This window comes from Stegodyphus dumicola, chromosome 1, assembly GCF_044657685.1.
Source record: "Stegodyphus dumicola isolate Sdum_Otavi_A_Nest chromosome 1, ASM4465768v1".
Classification (NCBI taxonomy): domain Eukaryota; kingdom Metazoa; phylum Arthropoda; class Arachnida; order Araneae; family Eresidae; genus Stegodyphus; species Stegodyphus dumicola.
The window spans coordinates 263,363,438-263,385,321 of record NC_140768.1 but is presented as its reverse complement, the minus strand read 5'-3'; the positions used below and the strand labels follow the sequence as shown (position 1 = coordinate 263,385,321).

At 30.7% G+C, this 21,884-nt stretch overlaps 1 long non-coding RNA gene across 1 annotated transcript in view; it reads left to right on the top strand.

Moving 5' to 3' along the window:
* The window catches only part of LOC146999542 (uncharacterized), a 142,638-nt gene that overhangs the window by 29,536 nt on the left and 91,218 nt on the right, over positions 1-21,884 (top strand). Inside the window, exon 2 of the long non-coding RNA XR_015039805.1 lies at positions 5,173-5,289. This is a non-coding gene — a long non-coding RNA (uncharacterized LOC146999542). The remainder of the gene's footprint in view (positions 1-5,172; positions 5,290-21,884) is intronic.

Here is a 21,884-nt window from a genome sequence, read left to right as displayed (position 1 = left end):
CCGTACGATAGGGGAAGTTGTAACAAAATCTCGGATGCCTCAATTTTGATTCATATAGTTAGACTTTCTTTTCTAAATTTTAACATGCAAATTACTTTATTCTAGTTTTCGTGCTCCCAAATAGAAAAATCGATTTTTCACCCTAAAAATAAGACCTCTCTCTAAGGCTTCACCACGGAAGCAGTCTGACAGAAGCTGACGAAAAAATTAACCCTGTCATTCTAACTTACATACCCGAAAGGAAGTACTGGGAAAAGAATATGAAAGCATTTTTAAAGAGAAACACGCAAAGAAAAGTATATAGAAGGAAAGGGACATGTTAAAAAAAATTCCAAAAAGAAATAGAAGAGTTCAAATGGGTGAAGAAAAGAATTTTGAAGAAGAACGGGTACGATGTTTAATTTGATAAATGTGGGTACACGCTAAATGTGTGAGTGAAAAAATCTATCATTTATTTGTGACTGCACTCCTGATGAAAACTGATATTTATGTTAATTGGTTTAAATTTTTTTATTTATTTTACTGTAAACCGCTTGATTTCATTCATTATTATTATACCAAGTAATCTAATAACCAAATTACTATACCTAATATTTGTTAATAAGTAATAAATTGTTACTATACATAACAACCAAATGTTTTTAAATATTGACATTTCCATTGCTACGGTTTGTCTTAGTTCTGTTACAAGTTACTTCAAATCCAAGGAACCGTAAGAGACGAATAGTTTTGGAAAAAAAAAAATATTTAGTTAAAATGAACAAAATTGCCGTATGTTTGTTTTGTGGACATGACAAATGAATAATTCTACTACAAAAAACAGCAATTATTATCAAGAACGAACAAAATTGCCGAATGATTGTTTTGTGGACATGACAAATAAATATTAATTAAGCTACAAAAAACAGCAGTTATTATCAAGAATCGTAAATATATTTAAACATATAAACACTTTTCCAAAAATTTTTACAACTAGCTTCCTTACATATATTCGAGTTCATTTCTAATATCACAAAGTAAAAATTACAAAACGTTTTAAATTTTAAAAAGAAAATAAACTAACAATTTTCAGCACTAATAGCACAGAAATGTGACTTTCCACAAAGAAGTGCTTTAATGTGATATTCGTGCAAAGTTACGTAAAACTGAAATAACTAGTTACTGCAAAACTCATTGCCTCACGGCGTTTCAGTTTGCCGGACGTAACGTAATTTGTTCTTTTTGAGAAGAAAAAACCTCTTGACTTTTAACGATCGAACTCAAAACAAAGTCAGGAGAATAAAAGCATACACATTCAATTGGTAGAGAATGAGAAGTCTCCGCACCGTCTTCTTTGATCTGTCCCTTTTACAAATGAGACCACTTACAAGTAGCGTTGTTTTCTACTTTTATTGACCACGTCATGGTAAGTCTTCCTGAAGTGGGAGCAGTGTAGAGCAGGTTGATATTTTGCCTTCAAAGGAAAGAAATAGGCAGTTTTTTTTTTATCGGACTTAGCATTTCGAATTCTATCTACAAGAGATGGCATATTCTCTTAAGAACTTACCTAAAGGAACTTACCTAAAGGTACCTTAGCTGAAGGTTTCCCTATGCTGTTTTTACAAAATTAAAAAACCCCTATCCGAATTTTACGCTTATTTGTAGTAGGTCGCACGAAACATTAGTATTATAAGAATGGTATCCTGAACTGATTAAAGGTGTTGCCAAAATCTATATTTTTACGCTTAATATCAACGAGCTTCTTTTTTTTATAATTGTGTTAAAAATTGACTTACAAATGGGTTTTCAGTTATGTTTACGTTATCCTTGCTGTTTTTGCTTCTTTTCTTCTATAATTTTAGGCTTATAGAAAAAATGCGTAATAGCAGAAGAAAATATTTTATTTAAGAATATACTGAGTTATACTTAAGTCTAACAGTTTCCAATTCCTACATTTTGAGATTAATATGCGAAGTAAAAATAATTTTGAGCAAAATTTCGGAAATAACGAAATAAAACTGGTAACAACACAATGCATATTATCTCTGCGACGCTTTTTGATCGTAACACTGATTATCATAACACCGTGGCATAGCTAGAGGCAGGCGGGCAGCGTGATCAATCTTGGGTAGCGTATTTTGGGATGACACATTGAATCCCGGAAAGCTCACTGCGATTATCTGTTTAAAGAAAGAATGCCTCCTTAGAAGGTAAAAGTTTCCACAAAAAGAAGTACGTAAAAAGTAGGAACTAGCTCATATTCAGGCTGCGGAAGGAGCACAGGCTCGTATTTACATTACATGTAGAGTAAATCACGAAACTGCTTATGCAGTCAACCCGTTCCTTGGTACTGGAGCTCAAGACGATAGACGAACTTTTTGTTGTCTTATCCTTTCGGTCATCGGTAAGATAAAGAATCACAAGTTAATGAATTATCTTAGAGTAGATGCTGAATTAGGGGGAGATTTATTTTTACACGAGATAAAGTATTTTAAAAAATCACAATTAGATTTCTATAGCTCTTTCTATAGGTCTTGCTGTGCCTATTTCATCAAAAGGCTTAATGAAAATATTTATGTTAATCAAATTATAATTGAGATGGCATAAATAAAGAAGAATTCTGCACTTGAGACAGAAACAATGCCGAGTTTTTTTTTGTGCTACTGCTTGGGAAGGCAAAATAGCGTGGTTCTAGGACGGTGGCTTTGAATTTTTGCAGTTATTCCAAAATATAGATTCAAGATCGCGATGCTAAGTATTGTAAAACCTCTGCAAGGTTTCCCCACAATTTTCTGCATGTGGTACTTGATGTGAGATTCGTTTTCTAAATGTAAATATCTAAAAAAGCATTTAAGACCTAAAAATGAGTACTTTCCGATTAAGAATTGTTTCTGTAATATCTATATAACAGAAACTAAATGAAACTCTGTAATTTCATCAAAGATTTTTTTAATATAAAAATTAGCAAAATAGAACCTGAGAATATTAGGATTAAAATTTTATTTAAAAAAGAAACCCATAGCTTTTATTTAATTCCGTATATATCATTGTGACATTATTTTATAGCATTTTTGTTTAAGGAGAGGGGCAGAAAAAGCTGTGATTTTGTCACAGTCCTTCGATAACAGCCAATTGATCATCGCCAGATTTCAATCATAGGCTGTGTGTGTGTAGGGGGGGGGAACCTCCCATAAGAAATTATTTTCTCGGTATTTAAAGAATTCATAGAACAGGTTAATTTTAATAATATCATTGCAGTTAACATTTTGCTATTCCAACTTGTATATAGCTTTTTAATTATCTGGAGTTTGAATGCTAAATTGTACAAATATACATTTTCGATACTTTTCGGTAAAATTGAAATAAACAGAAACTCAACAAAATCTCACCAATTTCTTCTGTAACAGAATTATTAAAATAAGACCAAAAAGCCTTCTAATATTATAAAAGCAACAAATTAGTTATTCATAAAAAACTAATTATAGATGTTAATCATATATTTGAAAGAAACAGATGAGAGAAGTTCATATTCATATTTAAAGAAGATGTAACGATAAGAACATTACTTTAGAACCTGCGAGAAGTAAATTGCTTATCCTAAAATGTAGGAAACAGTATATCAGCGAGTCTTTAAAGCATAAGTTTGTAATTAAATTGTGGTATTTTAAAAACCAGTCAAATTGAAGAAAATATATAAAAATGGTACTTTTAATAACTGAAGAAAATACGAATGACTAAGCACTATACCTTTGTAGAGTCATTAGGGGTTTTTAAAGCAGGAAACGTGAAAACGGGCAATGGACACGAATGCCTCTCGAAGACGCGCGAGTGCTACCGTCACATCACGAAGGCATGCTGGAATCAGATAGAAAATATATTATAAATTTCTAAATATATTTAGAAATGTATTTCGACTAAAGAATATTTATATGTTAAGAGCCGAAGTTTCTTTTTAATTAAACGTTAGTTAATTTTTAAGTGGAATATTTTTATGAGAAAAGAATATGAAATTTAAAAAACATATCAAAGGAAGAGTAATGTAAAATTTACAAAAGATATTAATGGAGGTAATGTAAAACTAAAACGTGCTTCACCGAAAATTTATATTTTCCAGCAGTTGAAAGAACACCTTGTTTACGGAAACTGTTCACTTAATTACGTATTGTACGTCTTTCTAACAAATGGACTAAAGGTAAAGTTGACTGAGAATAATAGATTAATTGTTGCTCCAAATTTAGACTAAAGCGAGGTTCTAAATCCAATGAGAGATCTTCGAATTCTTTCAACATTTCTTCTTCTGAAGGGTGTAAGTGTTCCATTTCTATTCGTAACTTGGGACGTGTTGCCAAACAGACATGACTAAATCAGCGTCCAGGATGCGTTTGAAAAACGGTTGGCGACACTGGAGAACACAAGCGATATCTGCAGAGTTAGCGTTGAAGTCACCACAGTTCCATAAATCAACGCATAGTTTTATGCTTTTGTGTTTAGTTAGATCCTGATGTGAATATAAATAATGAACGTGATGTCAGAGTACAAGCACTCACGGATCTTCATTGGAGCAGAGAAATTGACAGCCTGCTCAGTAAAACTACTGCTCAGTAAAACTTTGTGTGTCACTGTATGCTTGCGACAGTTAGGCAGTGTGATGTATGAACATAAGGCAGGAGTCGTTTTTATATCTAATTACATAGCAATTATATAGTTGAAAAAATAATGAAAGCTTAAAACCGGTACTCAGTTATATGCTGTCATCAGTATTGGTTGAGTTATTTTCTAAAAATAATCCTATTTTCTTTTCTAAATGCAAAGTAAAGTTTATGTTAGCTTTAATAAAGTTTAGGTATGGATTTATATTTTGAAGAGTAAAATATTTTTTTTGCATGAATTTGTTTTGTATTTAGAAGATAAAAGCAGAATTGAATTGATGCTGTCGCATTGTTTGCGTAAATATATCAAAGGACGTAGATGCTACTCTCTTTTTAAGTTTTTCAGTTAAAATATTTGATCAAACTGATAAAAATAGTTGAGTCACAGTTAGTAAAATAACTAATCTCCCTTACTCCGGTGTAGATATAATTTGTACCATTCTGATTGATTATTGCTGTTATAACCTATGCAATGAATGTTATACAAAGAATAAATTTAATTATTACTTCTGCACTGCATTTATTTTATCCTTTTTTGAATTAGAAATGCCTCTGTTTTGGCCTTTATGACACTATCATAGCATGAGACACCATCTAAGACGATTGCTCAAACTGCAAAGGAAACTCTTTTGAAGAAAAGCACATAAATATGCAGATATAGGTAAGGTACTAGTTATATAAACTAATCTATATATACCTTAATGTGAATAATTCAGTTATTTCATAGAATATCTAGCTATTTCAGAAAATATCTGATCAAATTTGTAACATGCATAATAGTTTAATCTTTCTACATTTTGGCTGGCTATTCCATAGAATAACTAGTTATTCTACAAATTAACTAACTAGTTATTATACAAATTAACTAGTTCTACAAAATAACTATTTAACAAATTAATTAACGATAGCCAGTTAAAATGTAAAAATAAGCAATTTAACTAAATTACACTGCATACAAAATGTTATTAATACATAAAAAGACAATAAAATTGCTTGTTACAGAGGGCATTTACACATTTTAGAACGATTTCGATATAGAATTAAAAAAAGCAAATATTTTGGAATAAAAATTTCTGGTAACTGCTTATTATTTGAAGTGATAAAAATCGTTTGCTTCTTCTAAATTTCTTCTTCTTTCAAAACGTGGCATATGAACAAGCTGTGGAGTAAAGTATATGATTTGGCGCTTTCCGAAGAGAAATATTCCTATTCCATAATTCAAAAACGTTGAGAAATACATGAAGTTAAAATTTCGGAGTGCAAAATAAGCATTATTATTAATCGGAAAATGAAAAACCAATAGCATTACTTCCACATGGAAAGAAGACCCCAAATAAATAACCGAAAAGGGTACATGCATAATGTTTCACTGTTTCTAAAGTTAAATCACTGGTAACAAGAGAAAAATCCACTAACATAGACATAAATTACACTTTAAATACATCTGTAATAACAGTAAATAAAATAAGATTTAAAACTTAAAAAAAGCTAAAAAGCATAATGTTCACTAACTTTTGTCGTTGCATGTGGCCTATATCAGAACACATTGTAGAATTCTTTAGCAGAAGAGAATTAGAAATACATTCTGATGCTTGATGAAGCAATGGATTTACATAAAGGATGCTTCATAAAAAGATTTATTTATTATCGGAAACGAAGAGAAAAAATTCTGATATGGACACCACATGACTTCCTTGTAAGGCCTATTAAATTATGCGCATTTTTTGCTGCATTTTATTTAAACTTTTTTTCCTTCGAAAAGGTTTAAGTTTATTAACCGATTCCTCATGCAAGTTGAAAATGACATCACAAATTGCAAATTTTTTAAAATTAAATATGCCGGTTAATTTTTGTCGTAGGGGAGTCAAACTTCTCAGAATTTTACTTTTTCATAAGGAGTGTAAATTCTTCCCAAATATTAGCCCAAGATATAAAGATAGAAACCGGGATACCGAATTGAAAGTTAAATGCTGTTATTTGTCAAAAATTAGATTTTATTTTAAATTGTTGTTTACCCTAAATTCATCATTTAAAACACTTCTGTAATTGGAAATATATGACTACGATGAACGGTTGCGAAAATAAAGGTCGATTAAACACTTCTAAACCATGTAAGGAGCGTGGGTATATATATATATGTATATATATATATATATATGTAAGATAAAAATATATGAATCAGAATTATAATATAACTATAAACATTAATTCTTCCTCTCTATTCTAAAATCGTAATAACTTATCTGCATTGCGTCATTTAAATTAATCATGCGATCTTACGTAACCGTTAATACCATATGCCTCTTGACGACCAATCACCGAATTGTAAACCAAAACTTTTCTAATTCAGAGGTCAAACAACAGGAATCAGCGTTCTACGCCTTTTTCTTTTTGAAGGGGGGAATATGTAAGATAAAAATATATGAATCAGAATTATAATATAACTATAAACATTAATTCTTCCTCTCTATTCTAAAATCGTAATAACTTATCTGCATTGCGTCATTCAAATTAATCATGCGATCTTACGTAACCGTTAATACCATATGCCTCTTGACGACCAATCACCGAATTGTAAACCAAAACTTTTCTAATTCAGAGGTCAAACAACAGGAATCAGCGTTATATTTACAAAGTTTTCACAGGACTAGTTTCGATGGTTTTACCGAACCACCATCTTCAGCTGCAAAACCGCACGCTGATTTTTGTTGTTTGATTTCTGAATTAGTATTTATTCGGCGTGTTATTGTGTCTTCAAAACTTTTCTCTTCGCGTGCTTCCATCTTTCATAACTACGCACTTCAGCTTTTGCTCTGTACTGTGCTAAGATGTAATTTCGCTGGCTTGCTTTCTATCTTAACAATATCAAAAATGTAAATCTTCTGTGGAAAGGCACGACTAGAGTGCCAAGTGATTGTGGCCACAAATATCAATTGGAAATAAAAATGGAATTAAAACTGCCTCGACTGCCAAGTTCTTTAAATACTACGCAATCAAAATTCTTCTTCATCAATATGAATCTAAGCACGCATCGACACTGCTCCGTCTTTTTTCATTTTCCTTGTGTTTTTAATATTACATATATATATACACGTCATTGCCGATTGCACAATTACAGATGTTATAGCAGTCCTATATACAAAATTTCAACATTGAAATATGGTACCCGAAATTCTTCGCGATTATAGTACTTCATACAAGGAAATAGAAATGTACAAACCTAGTTCCGTGAATGAAAAGAAAGTTTCAGTAAAGGATTTATGACTGTCTCAGGATCCTTTTACAATGGGAAATTAAAAATAAGAAGAGTCGAAAAAATATACTCAAACGTATTATATGTACGCAGATGTACTAGACAAAGCAAGAAATCATTCTTCGAAGAGTGCTATTGCATTCCTTTGAAAAAATGAAGACTCTTACAGGTATTGCATATGTATCGTTTTAACACATTCCAGCGAATTTCCCTGATGTTTCATCAATGGACAATTGTGCATTTGGTCTCTTGTAAAGAGTTGCTTCTAAGCGTTAACTCACCACGATAGAAAGACTTGAAAAATAGTGGAAAAGAAATGGAATTCAATACCTCTGTCATTGAAGAAGTACAAGAAGTGCAAATACAAGAAGCCCTTCTATCATGGAAATCACAAAGAGGATTTATAGTTCAAGAAAATAGTAAATTGAATCGAACATTTTAAAAATACTCTTTACATTTTAAACATTAATTAAACAGCCCCGAAATCGTTCTATAAACATATAAACACCCTCTGTACAACGGGGCTTACTAAAATAGTCCTTAAAATTGCATCGAATATTATTTTTAAAGCAAATACAATGTTTTGATGATACACTGCATTTTACATGAATATTTTTAAGTCCCTGAGCAGAACTTAAACTTTGAGCTCTATAGCTGCCGACCTGAGCGATTTCTCAATACTCGTCACTTCTTCGGTGATAGTGAATTTTGTTTAGAGATGTTGAGGTATTATTTTCCGATGCTGATCGTAAATAAAGCTGTTTCATGAGGTCTGATTCTTTTTCTCAACTAAAAAAATCTGTCTTCGGTTATTTTTATGTTAACAGCTGAATGTCTCTGAGTAACCTTTTCCTCTGTCATCTTCACGTACTGGGATATAGAATATAAGTTCAACATAGGTTTCCGAATGAGATTAACGGACATTAATTTCATCTTTTTAGCTTGCATTTCCAGTATTCTTTAGATGGTTTTTTCCCCGTAATCATTCATTTCATTAAAATATAATTTCCAGATCTTCTTTACATCTTTGGCTTCCAAAATTCTAAACATTATATGTCAAAAGACTAATTACGTTTCGAACAAAATATATTTTCACTTCACGTTTTTGAGCAAATTATGCCTCGTAAAGGCCTTACTTAACCTTGTGTTTTCATCTAGCACCTCATTACGAGGTTGAAACGAAGTAATAAAATCACGAATCAGTAGAAAGGATAAATAAATGTGTTTCTCTTTGATTTTTTGCGTCTGGCAAAAAAGAATGTTCGGCTAATAGTCTTAGAAGTCTATTTCCCACTTACAGCTCCCTACTGGAATGAGTTTTTAGTACCGCGTTACGTGTAAATGAGGTAAAAGGAGTATTTAAGGAAGGTTTATAGAGCCTCCGTGTTCTTTTTGGTAGCATATACAACATAGTAGAAGACGAAGTAGCGAATACTTGCTATGTCTTTGAAGAATAAATACTGCAGAAGCAGGTTTTAAATAACCTTTTAATTTAAACTAAATTAACAGATGTACGCACTCTGTGCTTACAATTCACCACCACTTGTGGCTAACTAAATTTAGAGAAAAATAAAAATGTAAAATGCACATTAAATTAATGGAGCTAACGACTGGTTCTTTAGCTTAACTAAACGCTGAACGGCTGCACTCAGCAAAGCCGAGGTTAGGAATATCAGTAGAAACTAAAACGTGTCTAACACCGAGTAAAGAGCTAATTTCAAACACACAGCTTAAACTTGGAACTAACTCCGCTACTACTCACGAACTCTTGAAACGCAGCTTAAATTCTGCTTCTGAAACACGCTTAGATTAACACAATATATCATTTAAAACTTACATTCTAGCAGGAATCTGAAATAAGGAGGGAAAGCAAAGTAAAACTAAAAATAATTTGTTAGAATAAAATAAAGTCCTTACAGGTTCAGCTTACTTCAGTAGGAGGGCTTAGTAGTCTTTAGTGGCGCGTGTTTTCCGTCAGGTTATTTTATTACTAAGCCAACTATGTTCGGCTGTATTGCACGCGCCTGTTGATAATCGCCGGCTAATTTAATTAAGGGCCAACTACGTTAGGTAAATTGTGCCTAGCTTTGGCTCAGTATTAGATTAGTTTCTTATTTTCATTTTCTTATCTTGATTTAAAAGCACAAGTAGAGACCTGTAAGCCAGAGAAGGGGCTATCTGTATAATTCCTTTGAATGAATAAAATGATATTTTAACCCTTCTCTGGATTTTGTCGTTAAATACTTGAACTCGCAATAAGTCGCTATACAGTTCAATATGTTCCTCTACATTCAGCATAGATGAAGGAGTTAGGAACATTATTAGTTCAACATGTAAAATATTAATTTAAAAATTTTGATATGCAAATAAAAGTAATACTTTCCATATTATTAAACGAAGCATGAAACTTAATGTCACAGCACTTTGTAACTTATAGTGTGTTGAAAATGGTTTGCTATTTCTAACCAGTGGTTCTCATTTTACAACCTTTGAATTCGGAACTTAATTTAAAATAAATCATTCTGTGAATCGCAATACTATGGCTAATATTAAAAAAGGAAGAAGGAATCATGTCGGATATTTTAACTTTGACGAGGCAAAGTTCTTTATTCTATGAGACTAGTTAAATAATAGCTAGTTAAATTGTGGATTTTAATTTATTATACCCGCTAACTGATTGATCAGTTATTTCATGAAATAACTAGATATTCTGTGAAATATCGTGAAACTGCGAGATTTAGGGAAAGTCTGCAAATAATCTTTAATCATAAGATCTTAAATGCAAAGCAATTTGGTATTTTCTGCTGTATTTTACTATCAATTCGTTGAGAATATTATTCAGTACTCTCTCTCAACCAAACAAAGCTTTAAACTCCAAGGCATAAAAAACAAATCTACCAACTTTACCGTTTACAAAATCATCCCCAATGCCGAACATTGTATCTGGAAACCACTTCGGTTCTGCCAATAAGTGTCTGCCGCAGACAACGTCACGGGAACTTTACGAGGGTGGCTTGTCATCGTGATCACACTTTGCGTTGGACCTTTATGGACACTCTAATCGTCGGGGTGTCCGACATAAAACCCAGCGAATGACTTTCTCCCCAAAGTCCGATATGGACCCTGAATGGACTATTGACCCTAAATCAGCTTCTTGTTTTCTTTGTTGCTTGTTTTGTTTATTTCACGCTTCGGATTTGTCTTGTAGAAATCGGTTAGCTGCACTCGCCTAATTGTGATAAGGAAATTGACTAGGATTATCTTCAAAGAAGCTTCTTTCTATATTACAGACTCCTTCAGAATTTGTTCAAAAAAGTGTCCAAGGTAGTTTTTCGTGATATATTGTTCATTTCTATTGGGCTATAATAATACTCGTTAATCCTTACTTATATGCTTCGGTCTTAATTTTCATGGCGAAAGGGTTAAGGAGGAATATGTAGGAACAGCATTTCTTCCCATCTAAGCCTGTGAGACATCTAAGCCTGTGAGTGATAGACATAAATATTAGTCAGCGGAAAGCAGTAACTTTTAACATAAATGTACGATACTCCATAATCCAGATGTATCGACTGACTACAGATTACGGAGTATGTATCAACAAATAAAAGAAGTAAGCGTATATTGTTTCTTATTCCTGTCTCTAACGGTACGATAAAAACGATTTCAAGAGACAGAAACTTTTCATTTAAAGTTAATTATGTACAGTTCCAAAAAGTTTTAATAACATTTCTCTTTTTGTACTACATTTAAAAGAAAGTGTTTAAAAGCCAGACTGTTGTATTTTACAACAAAGGTATAAACAAATGTATGATTATTTAGAAAAGTAGAAATTGTGGTGTTTGATTCTTAACGTTAAATACATTATATAGTCTTAATATGATTACCTTTACATTTATTCCTTTTTAAATAATAATTGATACTGAGTCAAAATAAAATAAAATCACAATTATATGTAAAATATCATGTTCCTTGAAATGGTGAATTTCAATAAATAAGAACGTTTCGAAACAAGCTGTGGGAGGGACTAGAGAATATACAAATGATAATTAATATATAATTAGTAGAAATAGACAAAAAATAGCTTACAAATTAAAAACAAAACATTAAAAAACAAAATCAGATTAAAAAACAAAACATTTAAATTTCTTAGGTCATTGAGAGCCAAATGTTAAAGTTGCTATAGAAATAAGAATCAGTGTAAATTGCGTAAATTTGCAGAACTACTTTCTAAGGTTAAATAGAACCATCCTTTCAGCTGCAGGAGTAAAAATGGAGAAGCGGAAGCGTGTGTTCACGTGGAAATAAATACGGTACTTTGGAATTTTTCATCTGTTTAATCTTGTGCTTGTGAGTGCTGTCTTACGTTAGTATCCGTGTCTTTCTTTCTGCAAAGATAATTTGATTTAAATGATACTAGGAGCTTGAAATAAACGGTTTTTTTCCTTCAAGCGGCTGTTCCTAATTAGTTGCTAATTGCAACATATTCGCCAATGCACAAATGTTGACAAATGTGGCTAAGCAACGTGACCGGGACTGTAAAGCTGTCTTTTCTGGTTATCATTGCGTCAAAACGTAAAACAGAATATACAGGTTTTCACAACAGAACAGATATATACCCTTACGCAGAGCAAATGGAGCAAGAGTTAATAATACAGTAGACTCCCGATTATCCGCGGGCGCCGCGCCTGCCGCACAAAGTTTTTTTTTTTTTTTTTTTTTTACAAACGTAAAGCAAAGAAAATAAAATGTTCACAAAACTGAGTGAAACGTTAAATTTGCTAACATCGTGCTTATTTATGGCAAAAATATCCCAGGCCTTCTCGGAACCTTCCCCCCTGATGAGTAAGTGATTTCTTACTCACCCTTGCAGTGCCCGCTCCACCACCCTCTCTCGTCTTAATCTTACTGACACGTCCACTTCGCGAACCCTCATAAAATTATGGAGAAAACTCCTGCCTAAAGTTGAAGCCAACAACAACCTAACCCATTTGAGTTGTGAAAAAGAGAATGTAGACACGCCCAAGGCGACTTTTGCCGATATGGTGAAAACAGTTCCGGGTGGTGAGAACGTTGATGCTGAAAACATTAACGAGTGGTTGGAGTGTGACGTCAACGAACCTGGCTTCGAACGCTTGACAGATGATGAAATTGTGAAGAAAGCAAGGGGAGAGACCGAGAATGAAGGACAGCGAAGTGAAGGCGAAGAAGAGCCCACTGTGCAGATCCGGAAGACTCACGAAGCGGCTTTGCAACAAATCGATGGACTGCTGAGCTATTTGGAAGAACAAGAAGATGCGGAGTTGGCCGAGAAACTTATGCTACGAAAAATGCAAGATCGGATCAAGAGAAAATGCTTCCAAAGTAAGAAGCAAACACAAATGACTAATTTCTTCAAAAAAGTGTAGTTTTACAGCTATGCTTTTGTAATTACATAATACATTACAGTATTAAAACAGTACATAGTATGTATTAATTTTTCTGTGTATCCTGGACGCCTCTCGTAAGTACAAAGCACTTTTGTGTTTTCATTAACAAAATGCATTTTAGGTTATTTTTGAGTGATATACTAAAATATTAAGCGTTAATTAAACATTTCCTGCTGTTTACTTTACGTTTTCTTGTACATGAAACGATTTTTCAAAGTTGGAATGACTGTTTTCTCTTTTGCTATACCCGTTTTTAGCTTTTTTCGGATTATCCGCGATTTTTGTTATCCGTGGCGGGCGCGCCACCCAATCCGCGGATAATCGGGAGTGTACTGTACTAATAATGGTAATAATAATAATAATAATAATGATAATGATATACAGAAAGCTGATGGATATTTAAAAAATGTCTTATATTGCAATTATGGAGGAAAAGTAATTTTCAAAATTTAAAAATACGTGCTTTAGAGAAAAGTACTTTCCGATATGTTAAATTTGTGAGAAATATAAGCACTGAAAACAGATGAAATCTTAAAAGGATGCTTATTCAAATCTATGGCAAAAGAAAGTCTGGAGATTTTAATGAAAGTTTTGATTAAAATTGATAAAGTGATAAAGTTTTGATTCCTATTATTATATATAAATATCTCTTAAATGTTGTGCTAGACTGGTTAGCGGGCTGAATAATTTTGATTGACTGGTTAAAGGACTAAAGAATTTTGAATAATTTTCATTGATGTAATTATTGTCTTTTTACCACGAAGCAAAACTTTCTGATGCTATTGGATTTTTTTCAAATATATACGTGTTCTTCTAAGCAATAATTTACGTTAGATTGATCATAATAACCGTTTACAGCAGCATTAATTTATAATTTGAAATATAAATTACACAAAAATTAACCTTCAGTTTTTTTAATACTTCATCTTAAGACGGAAGAAAAAGTGCGTCGTGTATATCTTTTAAAAATACGTTGCACTAGTTTATTGAGTTAATTATTTTTGCTGTAGTCTATTTAATACTTACATTCTCTTAGTTCAATTAATTATTTCTACTATAATTTATATCCTTAAAATTAAGGTAATTGAATATCTTCAAAGCTACAGTCTCTTGGCTAAAGTTAGAGTGTACTCTGTGTTTAAATTAAACTGTATAATCATAAATAAACATTTTGTAGAGAATAAAACAAAGAAATGGGAGCAGCCAGACAAATAAGATTTCGAAGATAGAAATAAAAGTGTAGATAAGATTGCTTCCTTCTGAGTAATTAATTCTTGCGCCTCTTCACTTGGAAATACCAACTTTTAGTATAAAGAAATTAAGCCAGACAACATTCTTCAGTACGGGAATCGTGCGGTGGCTTCAAAGGCGAATGATAACAAAAACAATGTTGAAAGTCTACAGAGATAAAGAAAGCACTACGAAAGAAAGGTAGGAGAAAACTATGTTAATGATGTGCTATTAAGTGAATGAAGTCTTTAATGATTAGATCTTACATTATGATTTCACACACAAACGTCTTTCATGACCTTAATCTAGAATTTTCTCAACTTTTATGCTCTTTTAAAACACGAGGGAAGAAAAGAATACGTTTTCGAAAACCAAGACTACAACTTGCTTACTAATTATAAAGCACGATTACAGCTTATAGATTATATTTGCTTCGTGTGGTTGAAGTTCATGTTGTGATTGGTTTTTTAACTTTGATAATGTATTACGCTCGATACCCTATATAATGAACCTCAAGAAATCGAAAAATTAGTTCGAAATATCCAGTGGTTCACTATATCCAATCTAATAAGAGAAAATGTATTGTATTGCAAAACAAAGTAAAAACTGATTTATGAATCACACAAAAGGAGTGATTACCATTGTTACATCTCACAAAAGAAGTCAATGATACTTCTAATTGAAAAACTTATATTAAGGATTAATTATTTTTATTACGTAACATTATTTAATTTCATTTTGTTGTTTTTTGTGTTGTACTATGCACTAATAATTTTGCACCATGCAAGCAAACCCATAAGGATTAAAGATTTCTATTTCCTAAAAGGAAAATCTCCTGTATAGCCTCGAGCTCATAAGAGTAAAGTTTCATAAATGTTTAAAATTTTTCATCCTAGTACCAACTTTCAACAGTACATTGCCTGAGAACTCAATAAAAGAACTTGAATAGAATCAAAGGATCGATTCAAATTCTTTGAATCAGTTGATCAAAGGCTTTTGGTTGACTGCGTGACACGACAGGATCTCCTAAGTTATTATTATTGTCTAGCTTGATTTTCCACACTGTAAAAAAAAACCTCGAAGTTTACAGACAAAAGTCTTGTATAGTTACAGAAATGCGAACAATTACGAAGGAAATACCTGTAAGGAACACAGAACCAAACGAAACTGTAAACTCTACAGGAATTTTTCAAGAAGTTTTGCTTGGATTTTGTCCGTAGCGTGTGATCACGTGGCTTAAAACGGCTGAGAGAGAAGAACCAATCAGGAAGAAGGTGGAAAAACAGCGTCTTAGCGGGAGAGTTCAACGATAGTCGCAATGTTAGCCATTATTTTTGCTATGGTCGAGGTAAGTTCGAAATAGTGTTTGACGTGTATTTTACTAATTTTATGTAATGTATTTGTTATGTTCTTTAGGCTATCTATAATTAAATTCCTTTAATGTTTAGCTTATAATTCTAATGCTCCTAAATAAACCTGTGTTGAATTATTGTTAGAGTTCAAATCACAGAGCTTGTGTTCCATTTATTAAAATAACAACTTTTATTCGTTACATCTGCAGGTGTCTGCAGTTAAACTGCTCATATTTATAAACAGAAAGAAATTTGTTAATATGTTAGTTTAAAAACAAATAAGCTTAATATTAATGTTCTATCTATAGTCTAATAATTTCTCATGTTAAATATTTATATATCTTTTAAAACATATCGCGTTAGAATATTCATATTTTTCATTTTGTTGACAGATGTAACATTATTATTCCATACATGTTATCATTAATCCCAGCGTGAACTGCTTTAGAATATTTTTCAGAGCATTATTACACTATGTATGTTATTATTAATCTCAACGAAAAAGAAAAAATAAATGTAATATATTTAAAAAATTCGACAAAATAACTTAACATACATTAAAAATGGAATATTATTTCATTAATACATGCGATAAGTTCGCCTTAAAAGATTATATAGTCAGATAGCAATTACATATTTGTAAAAGTATTCAATGTATATTATTTTTTGTGTTAAAGATAGTTTTAATCCAGGACAGTCTTTACCAACTTATAAAGCATCTATTAAGTTACATTATAACCAACATTTACAAAAGGCAATAATCGAAATGCCATGACTTGGACATATTTTTAACTATGATGAAACATACTAGGAACATTAAAGAAAAAAAATTCTATTTTTTTCCTTTATGCTTGTTGAAAAGTAAAATATTAATAAAATGGTACAACATTCATTCTAGTACTTACAATGTAAACTTACATATAAATTTACTATAAATTTTCTATAAATTTTGGTGCAAAGTTCATTATAAAATGCATTTGCTAATATTTAATAGTTATAGCATTCAATATCAAATCATGGAAATTTAAGTAATGATACGTCAGTTGCATATATTAATTTCAATACTCAGCTCAATGCCAAATTTCTTCTATATCTGAGATAACATGTATTTTTTTGAGAATAATTCTTTTGTCTCATCTTTTCATTTAAAAATCTCTTTGAGATATATTTTAATGTGAATTATTTTCAAAATTATCCTCATTAGAATGAATGTTGTTCTCTTTATTATGTTTGAAACTGCCGTTACGCTAAAAATATATTCAGAAAACTATTTATTGCTCAATGTTTAAAATAAGTTCTACTGCTCCTTTTTGACAAAGAGTATCCATTTGAATTGCAGTTGGTTTTAATTAATCGTTGGTTGTATTTTTAAGAACTACTTGATAAAATTCAACAAATTAGTTCAATCTATGAGTTCATCTGAAAAACCTAAAATTTTTATTCCAATTCTGTCATGTGTATATATTTCAAGAATGAAAAAGAATTACAAATTCACTATCCAACAATACTGAGTAATATAAGTTGTTGATATAGCCAAACTTAAAATGACCCATTTTAAAACCAGATTAAATAAATCATCGCGTATTTTCGGTCATCGAATTTCTGTGGCGTTAAAAGTGTCAGAGATTTAGTAAATCCAAGGGTCAAGGTAAGCTCAGATATTTTTTTTCATAGTTCATATTTGCTAAGTTATAAATTTTGCTGATGCAAAAGTTATGTAACTTATGCAAACATATGCTTAGAGTATTTGAACTAGTGTTGAAAAATCACTGGAATTTAAAATGTAATTGACAGTATGCCTTAAAGCTTGTTTTGGTAAAAGCATATTGATATCCCTTGATTCCCTTGATATCCCTTGATAATACAGGGAGCACCCTTCAATATACTCTAACTGCTGTTTTTCATAAATTAAAACATTTTAGACATTTAAGATATCTTCCTGTAAGTTACAACTAAATGAATGACTCTTAAGCATAAAAATATCAAATTTTTATGCTTAAGAGTAGAAGGAGTTACACACTTTTTAAATAACAGTGTCAGAAAACTATACTTTTTAAAATATGTAAACCATTGTTTGAAGTACAGAAAAACCTTCCTTAGCAACTATACCTCTTTAAGTGACTATGTCAAGTATTCTGGTGATACAAACATTGATATTAATTATCACTGAGAATCATGCTTTGTGAAGTAACCACCTCCATTAAATATCAAAATTGTACAAAATTATGGAAGGTTATAGAGAGGTTTTACTGTATACTTAAAGTATATCATATCACTGTTAGATATTGATGATGTAAAAGATATTATCTAATCATAAATATTTCAAGCATTAAATAGCTTAGTGTAAGTCAATAAGTTTTCAGATTCTGACTTTGTACCCTGTCTTTCACTATGTAATATTTTTCTAGCAACTGTGTTAAGTACCAATAAGTAAGTTTCTGTCTTAAATACCACTTAATGTAATCAGGTATCATCTGTTCTGTCTGTAAAACTTAATCGTAATAAGTGAACAAATGAATATCTGTAAAACTAAAGATGACACTCTATGTAAAAAATACAAGTATTAAAATGTCTATGAGAGGAACATTTAAAATATTAAATCCACGATCAATTTTTGTGACATCTAAGATAGAAAATACCCAAACTGACTAGTTAATTCAGAGGATGAATACATGTAACATCATTGTTCATGTGTTTGTTAATTGTGTAAGTTTTGAAGTTCATGCATTCATTGTTGATAACTATATTATTGGCCTTATATATATACTTGCATTTCAAAATTTTGTATATTTTGCCAGTGAGCTAAGTATTAAATGCTGTTACGTATAAGTTCATATGATGTGGAAAAGTAGTTTTTGATCTAACACTTTCTGAGAATTTTTTAATGTTGATCATCAAGCTTAAAGCATACGGCTGAAATTACCAGTATTAACCATAATTTAATTATTCTCCTGTTTCAGCGTTTCTCAAACTTTTTTCGAATAGAGATTATGTGAATTATCATAATTTGTGAATCACCTTGCTGCTGTTCCCTTTGAAAGCAATTTTTTAGCATATATTACTACCAGTACACTAATATTTTTGATATATAATTAAAATCCGTTATATTTTATAATTAAGTCCATTGAAGAATATTTCTAATATTTCAAGATTATTAATGAGAAGGATGATTTGTAATTCTTGCATGGCTCTTCTATATTTGGATATATGATGGTAACACCACAGTCTTAGTGGATATATGATAGTATATTTGGATGTATGGTGGTAAGTACCACAGTTATAGTGGTTTAAATCCATCTTTTACTGCTAAGACTGAGTGGGAAGTCTGTAAGTAGAGTAACCAATAATAAATTTCATAAAATGTCAATCTTACGAAAAAAGGTGATAGATGATTGTCATATGTAACTTTTTAAACTCTGAGATTTTTCAACTAAATTTTTTTGTCTCCTTTGGAAACTTCGGAGGACCACGAGGGCAAGCTGTATGACCCACAGATTGAGAAGTGCTACCTTAATACATTTCAATTTCTAGAGAAATTAATCTTAAAAAAAATCTGATCATTATTAAAACTACTTTACAGATTTATTTTATATTACAAATAAATGTAGTAAATATCTAATAAACCTCAAATTATTTTCTGCAAAATGAATTATTTAAATTTGTACTGCTTTTGCTTCAAAAATGGATGATACATGCAATTTATGATTTCATGAAAGGACCAAAAGAAATCTTGTTTGCAATTTAATTATTTAATTTAAAAAAAGATTTAAATCATTTGGAATATGTGCAAGTGCATGCAATTATTATGAAGAGATTCTGAATTAAAATGTCACATAACAAATTTAGAATATGTTATTTACTTCTAACGAATGTGATTTTTTCTTTGTTTAGGAGCCATGCTATGAATCCTAAGAAGAAGAGGACTGCACCTACACAACTATGATTAATTAAAAATAACAATAATATAAATTTTTCCTATTTTTTTATTTTATTTTCCTTTTGGATAGTTTTCAAATAAAAATAAACCTATTTTTGTTTCTATATTCTGTGTATTGGAATAAAGAGCCCCCCCCCCAGTGTTCACTGATATGCATGTAAAAGAATTGTGTGCAAAATTAAATCAATTTTTGTTTGTCACATTCATTTTTCACAGTATGTACAATTTTCAAGATCTACAATAGAAGATTCATTGTAGCATAAGTCATTTTTTTTTCTGTGTATTTTAAATATAAGATCTGTTTTTGTATATATCAACATTTTCCATACCTTTTTCTTATTTAATTTATAAAAACGTTAAAATATAATAAAATCAAAATAAGTGTATATCTATTTTTCAAGTTGGGTAAGGAGGAGAGGCATGATCTAGCAAAGGTAATATGGTATTAAAAGTATTTTCATTTCTGCATTAAATTGCTGGAACCAAATAGATCTTTTATATTATCTTTAATAGTTTTTGTCAACTAAATCTAATCTTGCAAGATGTAGTTATGCATAACTAAATTCATTATTATGAATTATATTGACTGTTAATTATAGATCTTCACGCTAGCTGTATATGTTAGGAGTGAAATGCATTGCAATATCCAATATTTTCAAAATATGATATTTTTTGAAATAAAATATATGATTATGGAATATTACATTAAAATGAAATGGTTCCTTATGTAACCTGTATGTTACACTAAAAGGCTTTATCGAATACTTGTAAAGTAATGAGCAAATACTAAGTTAATATCTTGTGTGAATGAATATTATCTTACAGAATTTTTTATTCCATAAAAATCTATCTAAAAATATAATTTTGTTGAATGAAGATTTAAACATTTTTCCCGAAGATTTAAAAAGTCGTTTGAAATAATAACAAAAACATTAATCTGAAGTATTTAATAAATGAATAGAAAATTTTGAGAACAATTAAATCATCCACAGGAATTTTGAAATAATCATCGTATTTTTGACATCAGTTAAAGAAAATCTGAGTCATTTTGATTATAGTGATAAATTAGTTCCATTAATAGTAGGATAGGAAATTAAAATTTTAAGGAGCCATTATGCATTATCAATTTTTCATTAAAAATTTTTAGTTTATTACTACTATCATATCAATTATTAATGCTGAATTCTTTATCTTCAGTTTTTACATTCTTAAGTCTACTTTTCTTGGCATAGCAGAGAAAAATATAATTATAGGATCAAGGCATTTCCAAATACGTTATATTTTCTTCCTTAAATTTTTAAGATCATTCTATATTCATCATGTATTATAGACACAGCATCAGGGGATTCTGTTCAATTTTTCAGTTAGAATTTGGGACGAAGTTGTGAAGTCATACCTACATTAAATGCTTGAATTGATTATTTGAAATATGACAAAGCAAGAGAGGGCCATCTGTCCAAGGAAAGGAATATTTTAAGGAAAACTTCATGTTACACAAACATTTACACAGGCAGCCCATTCTTTAGGATTTAAATCTAGAGCCAAATGCTAGTGTTCAGCTTACTGTCTGGCTGCCTGTAGGCAATAAATGTTTTAGTAGAAGGAATACTTGAAAAATTAAATTTAGGACTAACTAATTCTTCAATTTTGTATTCAATGAGAAGAATGTAATTTATTAATAAAGTTTTAAATATGGGAAAATCCCTGTACAACTGTCCGATTAATTAATCTATTATTTCAATTAATGGTCAGTTGCAGAAGAGATTAAAAAGCATTTATGCCTAAAAGAATTATATGTTGTAATTAAAATGAATAATGCAATTAAGCATGAAAATAATTTTGGATAACTTGTGATAACTGAATTTAAGTTCATTGTTGAGTTACATAAGTAATTTTTTTTAGAATTTGAAAAAATATTTAGAATTGTTTATTGAAACAATTTCATTAAAATATTTTTTTACTGTAATCATATCCAATTGCAGTCTCTTTAGATTACACTGTTGGGTATAAGGAGAATGATTTGGTTTAGTTTACTTAAGTATGGCAAAGCACACTAGA